The sequence below is a fragment of the Petaurus breviceps genome, unplaced genomic scaffold (genome assembly GCF_028583685.1).
Source record: "Petaurus breviceps papuanus isolate PSGF00001 unplaced genomic scaffold, PetGlider_PUasm1.0 90692, whole genome shotgun sequence".
In the NCBI taxonomy this organism is placed as follows: domain Eukaryota; kingdom Metazoa; phylum Chordata; class Mammalia; order Diprotodontia; family Petauridae; genus Petaurus; species Petaurus breviceps.
In genome coordinates this window covers 9961560-9970696 of record NW_027187313.1, presented here as the reverse complement: position 1 = coordinate 9970696, position 9137 = coordinate 9961560, and the positions used below count along the sequence as shown (strand labels likewise).

General features: G+C 41.2%; 1 protein-coding gene across 3 annotated transcripts in view; it reads right to left on the bottom strand.

The window, feature by feature from the left end:
- VAMP4 (vesicle associated membrane protein 4) overlaps positions 1-8608 on the bottom strand; it is a 35162-nt gene extending 26554 nt beyond the window's left edge. Inside the window, exon 1 of one of the 3 annotated variants that reach the window (XM_069065587.1) lies at positions 8358-8608. The gene's annotated coding sequence lies outside the window, so the exon portion shown is untranslated. The remainder of the gene's footprint in view (positions 1-8357) is intronic. The other 2 variants (XM_069065586.1, XM_069065585.1) reach the window with 2 other exon arrangements.
- Between the last annotated feature and the right edge of the window lie 529 nt (positions 8609-9137).

The following is a 9137-nucleotide window of genomic DNA, read 5'->3' as shown; positions in this document are numbered from 1 at the left end:
ATATATATATATATATATATATATATATATATATATATATATATATGTATATATATATATATGTGCACATATATACACACCTATACACACGCGCGCACGCACACACACACACATACATATTTTTTTTAAATACAGCACAAGATAAAAGAGTAGGAAGTATAGGAGGTGAAAGAGCCAGGGCAACAGCATAGCACCTGCAGTCTTTCAGGAGGCCTACAAGCTACAAGCACCATCAACAACAGGGGAGGGAGGAAGGGGCTGATCAGATTCACAGAAAGGGACAGAGCCAACTCCAGGTCTGGAATTGTGCAGAATCTAGGAATTCCTGAAAAAATGTGAGATGAAGTCCTAGATACCACATCAAGAATGTGGCCTTCCCACATCATTCAAGTGTACAAGAGGAATCAAAATATGACCTAAGCAAAAAATCCCAATCTAAAAGCTAAGGCTGAAAATATGACTAATCAGAAGAAAATGCTGAGCAAAATAAAGAAGTCCTATGGACTGAAGAAAAAAGCAACTCCACGAGTCCAAGGACAGCTTCAGAGAAAAGACTTTCCCAGCCAAAAGGATAAGAGTACCTCAAAAATATGAAATAAGATACAAAATAAAATGTGAAAGAAAACAACAGGGAAAGGAGAATTAATGGCTTTGAAGAGAAGAACTGAACTCATCATGCTATAAGGGGCCAAGCAGAAAACTTGGCCACAAGACAAAAAGAAATAATGTAACACAATCCAAAGACTGAAATAAGAGAATACAATATAGTAGTAGCGGTAGTATTTGTGGTGGTGGTGGTGGTAGTAGTAGTAGAAAATAGCTAATATATAGTACTTCAAGTTTTGCAAATCACTTCATAAATATTATCTCATTTAATCCTCCCAAAAACCCTGGAAGGTAGTTTATTGTCCTCATTTTACATATGAGAAAACTGAGGTAGAGAGAAATTAAGTGACTTGTCCTAGGTTACAAACTACTAAGCACCTAAGGCAGGCTTCAAACTTGGGTCTTCCTGAATGCAGAGTCCAGGGTTCTATCCACCATGCTGCCATTTCTGACTCACTTCCAGCTTTCTGCCCCTCTACCCCCACAACAACTCTTCACCTTTAGGGGATAACACCACCCTGAGGCTAACTCAGTCACTCCTTAGTTCTAGCCTAAAATTCACTCTCTTACTCTCCACTCTCTTCAGTCTGCTTCACCTATGGATAGGTTCTTTAGACCCTAGTGGATGACTCCATCCAACTCACTTATCAGTGAATCCCTTTCTGGATCCTCCACTGCCTGAGAAGGCCCAGATATGCTGTTCACATTCTCTTCAACTCACTCTCCATTCTGCTCTACCTCCCTACACTGGTACCTTCTGCCTCTCCCCTACTCCACCAGCTTTCCAAATCCCCATTAAGTCTGTGTTCCATAATTAGAATGTAAGTTCTCTGAAAGCAGGAACTAGCTTGTTTTCATATCCCTAGTACTTGGCACACTGCCAGACACAAAGTCTAAGTGCTTAAGAACTGTTTTTTAAATGACCTAGAAAAGATCAAGGAGAAATAATCTAATAATCATCAGACTCCCTGAAAATTATGACTTGAAACTTCAAAATGAAAACTCCTGGAACAATGTAGTGAAAATCCAAAGCTTCCAGATCAAAGACAAAAAATGACAAGCAGCAAAAAAAGAAAAAAATTCAAGTCCCCAAGAGTCAGAGTCTGGATCGCAGCAAACAGAGCAGCTGTTATTATAAAGAAGGCAACTTGGAATTCAATATTCCAAAACGCAAAAGATACAGGCTTACAACAAAGAATAACCTATTTGATAATAACTAACTATTAATCCTACAAGGGAAAAAAACAACTTCCAATCATTCCTGAAGTAAAGGCTAGAACGAAGTGTAAATTTTGAAATGCAAACAGTGAATCAAGGGAAACATCAAAAGGAAAATTCATTTGATCACCTCCAAAGTACATGATTATAAATTGTTTACATTCTAATAGAGAAAAATAAAATGTGTCCTTTCATAATTCTAATGTCTTTGATTGTCATAATGAAAGGTAAATTTAGTCAGGCAGAGCCTGGAGGTGGTTCTGTTCTGTTTTGGTGATTTTAGAAGATAATAAGACGGACAAGGGAATGTACTGAGGAGAAAAGAAGGGATAGGAACTTATTATCTATCTCACATAATAGGGTGCATGAAATAAAAAACATGGAGAAAAGGATGGGAGGAACAAGTGTCACATGAACTTCACTTTCTTCCGAGTTACACAGAGAAAGGTTGAACGCATCATACAAACAAAGAATACTGATGATAATAATAATGATGGATAATAGTTATATAAAACTATGCACTAACCACTGTTCAGTGCTTTGCAATTAATTATTCTCTCATTTGATCCTCACAACCCTGCCAGGAGGCAGGTGCTATTTTTATCTCCCTTTTACAGATGAAGAAACTGAGGCAGAGATTAAATAACTTGCCCAGGGTCACACAGCTAGTAAGTATCCGAGGTCAAATCTGAACTTAAGTCTTCCTGACTCCAGGCCCAGAACTCTATCTACTGCCCCCACTGAGTTGTCCAATACAATTCAAAAGAAAATAACTGAGATGTTACCTTACATCCATCAGATTAGCAAAAACAATAGACACAATTTAAAATGACAGTTGGTAGGACAGTGCCAAAACAGGAACAATAATTCACCACTCTTGAAGCTATGAATTGATCAAGCTATTCTGGGAAATGACGTGGATTTATGACCAAAAAGTTAGGACCAAACTGCACATACCCTTTGACCCAGAGATATGACTAATCCTAAACCACAAAGAGATCATAGGAATAGGAAAAGGATCCGTGTGTGTGTGTGTGTATAGATAAATCAACATATCAGTTCTTTTTGTAGTAAAAAAAAAAAAGTGTGCCCATCAGTCGGGTAATAACTGAACAAATTATGGTATGTTAATATAATGGAATACTATCGTGCTGTAAGAAATAATAAAAGGAATGGTTTCAGAGGAACCTGGGAAGATCATATGAACTGATGACTTGCTAAATAATTTATATAATAACAAAAACATTACAAAGACAAACTTTGAAGGACCTGAGAATTCTAATCAAAGCAATAACTAACTCCACAGAGCTAAAGATGAAGCATGCTACCATATCCTGACAGATAATAGACTCAAGGTAAATCTTTCAGACACAATACTCAGGATAAGACATGCTTTATCTATTACAGCCAACGTGGGAATTTGTTTTGCTTGACTACACCTGTAAAGATAGGCTTTGGTTTTGGCTTTCAATTGTGGGGAATAGGAAGGGTAATGGACCTAGGGAAAAGGTACGCAAAATGAAAAGGAAAGAAAGAAGGTCACTGAAGTATTTTTTTAAATATATGGAAAAGAACAGGCTGAAGGCCAGTAAGACGCACAGACATGTAGGATGGCTTTGAAAGTTACATTTTAATTTTAATTTCTATTTAAAAGAAAAGCAAGTTGTACATAATAAGAGATTTGCTGTTTTCCTGCACAATTCTCAATTTCTTTTCTGTTTTGTACAACAAACACACACAGCGAGATACCCTTTTTCATTTGCTGTTTAAGTTCAAAATTTTTTTTTTAAATGTAAATACTTACAAAAAAATTAAACTTGTGGTTAAGTAATTTTGAATGATGTAGAGAATCTTTTCCTTCAAAGGCAGGCAGGAATGTGATATATTAGAAATCACACTTGATTTAGACTCAGAAGACCTGGATATGAATATTGTCACTGTGCTTACTAGCTGTATACAACTCCCTTAACCTCAATTCAGCAACCATTATTTAAATTCCAGCTATGTGTCAGGCACTAAGTGCTGGAGAAAGCATGTGTATATAAGTGAAAGCATTTTGTAAACTGCAAAACTCTGTAAGGAATCATTTGTAATAAAACTTGGAAGTATTGTTGGTTTAGGCTGACATGGGTTTGATTACAAAAGTTATATATAATTGGAGTTATATATAAAATATATAATTATACAACATATTGTATATTATATGTACTTTTATATAATAAAAGTTTATTTATAAATTTATTTTATTATTTATATTATAAAATATATAATTTAATATATACATAATATATATAGAATAGTATACAATATATAATGATATAATATCATTATATATAATTATAGTTATAAAGAAAAACAAGTCATTAGCAAACCATGAAGTTTAGTCTATTCTATGTACATGCATTTTAAAATCAAAATTCCCATTCTTGCTTAGTGTCCTGTATATAATTCTTTCATATGCAGGACTTCACTTCCACAAAAGGATCTTCTGTATGAATAAATGATCCATACAAGTCAGAAGAGGGTATTAATCAGGTGACATTTAAAGCCCTCAAATCTGACTTAAGTATGGGACAGATTAAACCATTTTAATCAAAGTCTGGGGATTGGTTCAGGTTAAAAAATTTCAAAAACGTAAATTTCCAGAATTGTTAATCAGTCAGTCTCCATGCTATTCCATCCAATTCCCAAGTCACTCCTCAAATTAATATAATTAGTATCTGACTGACAAAGAATGGTCAAGAGTTCCACTAAATGATCTAAATGTCCTGCATCATCAATTAGAACATCACCACCTCTCTCTAACACGTAGAGGGATTTAAGTTTGTTTTGTGGGAGGTTTTGTTGTCTAAATTAGAACACTCTTTTCATGGAAGGAAATATTTCCCAAGATTATGTAACTAGGAAACACTGAATATAACCAACACCTTCAGGTTCCAATTTTTCACAGCCACAATACCTCCCCAAAGCACCATAAAATCCAACTAGTATTATCATATAATATGTCAAAGCTCCTGGGGCAAGGATGAGAGCAGAATTAGCCAAGGTAGGCATATACAGAGAAGAGTAATACAAGATACTAGTCAAATTGGCCTTTTCTCCATTCCTCAGAGCCTATGCTTCATCTCCCACCTCTATGCCTTAGCAGAAGCCATCCATTAGGCCTGGAATGCATTTCTGCCACCCCCATCTCACAGAATCCCTGGTCTTTCAAAGATTCAGTCCCAGCTCCACCTTCTACATGAAGCCTATTCCTGATCCTCCCAAATGCTAGTACCCTCCTTTCTTAACTACCTTGTGTTTATTCTGTACATACAAACCTGCATACCTACCTATACACATACCTGTGTATACTTGTGTCTTTGGTTAGAATGTAAAATAATTTAGAGTTGGGATTATTTCATTCTTTGTATTTAAATCTCTAGCAGCTAGGTGGTGCAATGAGTAAAGCTCCAGTCCCGGAGTCAGGAGGACCCCAGTTCGGTTCAGGCCTCAGACACTTAACACCCACACAAAAAAAACTAGCTGTGTAACCTTGGGCAAGTTATTTAACCCCAACTGCCCTCCAAAAGGCAAAAAATAAATAAATAAAATAAATCTTTAGCACCCATCACAGTTCCTAGTACATAGTAGGTACTTAATACCTATGATGATACCAATGCTTGATTGGTGGGCTGCCTAACCCAGTATAAAGGGAAGTGGTTAAAATGAACAAGTTCCATTACCTTAAATGTTTAATGCTAAGGGAACCCAATGAGGGAAACGATCTTTTACAAAACATTTGGCCTGGGAACACAATATTTAAATGGGAAAATCTCTGCAGCATTCTCATTTCTCTTTCCTTACTTTAGATGTGTCTGCTACGATATTAGTTATAATTTCAATATAGCTCCCTAATGTTCAGTTGAAATATCAAAAGTGAAAAACATTCCATAAACTGTTTTGTCTACAAATACCAAACAAATGGTTTGAGAGATTTACGCAAAAATGATTAAATCTGGGCACTTAGACTGTAGCTATACAACAATTTATCCAACTATAGTTTTTAAGATGTAAACCTCCCAGCAGACTGAAAATGCCTTATACAGGGAAACTGTATTGTTCGTCTCTGAACCCAGACACATTGTACCATCACTCAAATGTTTGTTGAATTTATTTCCATTGCCAAAGGGTGCCCTGAGTTCCACAAAGGTAAGAACACTTTGCTTCAACTATAGACTTTGTTCTATTCCCTCCTTCCCTTTCTCAACTTCTTTAACAGCTCTTACACCAGAGCCTGTTAGTATTTAATACTAAAGCCACCACAAACCTAGTTTTATGTGCAGAGAATATTGTGAGATGTTTCACTTTCATTCACTGAAAAACCATGATGGCAAATAAACAAGAAACAGCCTCTGCCTTCTGTCAATCAACAAGCACTTATTAAGTGCTCACTATGCCTCAGATACTGTGCCAAGCTCCTCAACTCGGAGATCAGTCAGGAAAATAACATGCAAACATACAGGTAAACAGAAAATATATACAAAGTACGTAAAAGGGGATACACTTACAGCTGGGATGAGGGGAGGGATAGATAAAGGCCTAAGGCTGGAGAGGGCCCTAAAGCTGAAAGCAGAAGAAATAAATGCAGAGATTTTGAGAGGTAGAGAAGGGGCAGAGGCAGGGGAGGGAAGGAGCAGTCAGGGTGTAGGGTATTCCAGGGAGGATGGGCAGGCAGCCTGTACAAAGGCAGAGCCTGACGGAATGTAGGGGATGAGGAACAGAAAGTAAGCCAGTAAGATTGAAATGTAAGGTAGTCAGTTCTGCTACTTAACCACATTTTGTTAAGTCACTCCCCTGGCCTCAGTTTCCTCATTCCTAAAATGAAAGTATTAGACTAGAAAGCCTCTGAGGTTCCTTCTAGCACGAGATTTATAATTCTATGCCATCTTCCCTGGGCTAAATATATTTTCATAAAACTTGTCATTTGTATCAGTAGCATATCACTACTTTTTGGATAAAGAAATATAGATTAAAAAGCCTAGTATCTGAAAACTTCTTCAAGGGGTAGAATGGGAGGGGGGGCACTATTAGGTAAGGCTTACCAATTCATAAACATCCAACTTGTCATACTATCTTAAATATGACCAAGAACCAGGTTACTTATGATTTCCCCAGATTCCCTAGAACATAACCCCTAACCCTATAACATTTTTATAACTTCACTCTTAATGAGCTAGATTAGGAAGCCAACGGGATGTAGTACAAAGAACATTGGCTATGGAGTCAGGCAGCCTGGGTTCAAACCCTGCCTCGGTCCTTCTTCTCTCTGAGCCTTAACTTCCTCATCTGTAAAATACGGGGGTGGGAAGTGACCAGGTCCAATGTCCCCTTCAATCTCTCCTTCAATCCCTTCAATTCTCCTCTAGAATAAGAGCTTGTATAATATTACTGTCTTTCCTTTAGTTTCTGGTTCACAGAAATGCAATCCAGAAAAAAATGATAGGTGAGTTATTTACAATGCAAGTCAAAGGATGACACACTCATACCAAAGATCGAGGTTGAATAGGGGCTGGCCCACAAAGCCTACGGCAAGCAATGCAGCACAGTAGAATCATAGGGCTGGAATTAGCAACATCACAGTTCAATTCTGACCCTGGGCAAATTAATTAACTTCTTTTCGCCTCAGTTTCCTTATGTGTAAAACAGGGATAATAACAGCACCTACCTCAGCGACTACAGAATGAGATGTCAGCAATAAAGCACTTTGCAAAACTTAAAAGCGCTACATAAATGCTCATTATTAATCTTCCACTGCAATCTAAAAAGCTTCAGAATCTCCAGGTGAGGGAACTCCCGCTATTCCAAGCAACTTAAGACAGCAGCCAGGGTCACCAAAAGGTTAAGTGACTTGCCCCAGGCTCCACAGCCAGTAGTAAATCAGTCAGTCAACAAACGTTTATTAAGAGGCTACCACAGGGCTAAGCGCTGGGGCCAAAGGAACTCACAAAAGGACTAATGGGGGAGACAACACTCAAAGAACTATGTACAAACACACGCTGCGGGCAGGAAACACTGGAAAGCTTCGGGAGTGTCAGAATTCCTTAATTCTCAATAATAATCACAGCTAAAAGTTACGCAGTGTCTTATGGTCGGCTAAGAGCTCTGTATGTATCCTGTGCCCCCAAAGTCTGAAGGCAGCTTAAAACTACCCAAGCTTAAACATTTCATTTGTGGTCTCTCGTCTGTTTTACTTAATTGGGAGTAAGAGGGCGCGGGGAAGGCTTCCTGGAGAGGCACTTGGACCACGTCCGTTTGGGCTCCAGCGCTCTCCCCCCATCCCCGGGCTGTCTCAGTCATTACCTGCCCACTTCATCCACCCCCCCACCAGTCCCAGATGCTTCACTTCCAGCCAAGCCCCCGCCCCCGCGGTCCGGCCGCCCCTCGGTGCCCCGCCGACTCATCCGGCCCAGCGCCCGCCCCACCCTCAGCCCAGTCCGTCTCCATCCCAGCCCCGGGCCAGAGGACGGCCAGCAGGGACTGGCCGGACTGACCGTTGGGGCCGGCGGCGACTCCGTCCACAGTGACCCTCCCGACCCGGCCAGCCGCGGAGCGAGCCTGGGGCTCCTCGGGTACCTGGGCGTCCGCCGGGAGGCTTCTGGTCGCCCCTCCGAGCCAGGCCAAGCCGGGCCGGGCCCGACCGGGCAGAGCTGGGCGGGGGGAGGGAAGGGGAGGTAGGAGGAAGGAAGGAGGAAGGGGAAGGGGGGGAGGGGGAAATGGCCGCGGGCGCGGACCCAGCGTCAGGCGCTCGGCTCCTCCGCCGCTCGCTCGGACCAGCGAGCATCCAGGCGCTCGGCGCTCCCCGCTCCTCCGCAGGGCAGGCTGGAGGGGGTGGTTGGGGGCGGGGCTGCTGCGGCGCAGGCGGCAGCGATCACCGAGCGGATCGATGGCCCCGGAGTCCGGCCGCGGGAGCCTCCCGGAGCTGGGTCTTTGCGACCCCGCCCGCGCCGGCTTAAATTCCCAAGCTGGGATGCTGCGTCCTGGCGGGGCACGGGGCCTAAGTAAAGGCTTGCTGAGACGCGGTGGTCCCTTGGACTCCACCCTCTCTCCCCGCCGTGCACACACTGTCTCCACTTATCTGCAGTTTGTGGGAGAGAACACCTGTCCGCAGGAGGATGGCCATCAGGGTCAGACAGAGGGCGACCCCCTCTCCCCCCATCCCCACGAGAGGCTTGTGCACGATTGGGGATGACGATGATACAGGTAGTGAGTGGAAAGAGTTGAAGGGCGGAGAGAGAAGCCCTGAAGGATCGGGAATTCAAGGGCAAAGGAGA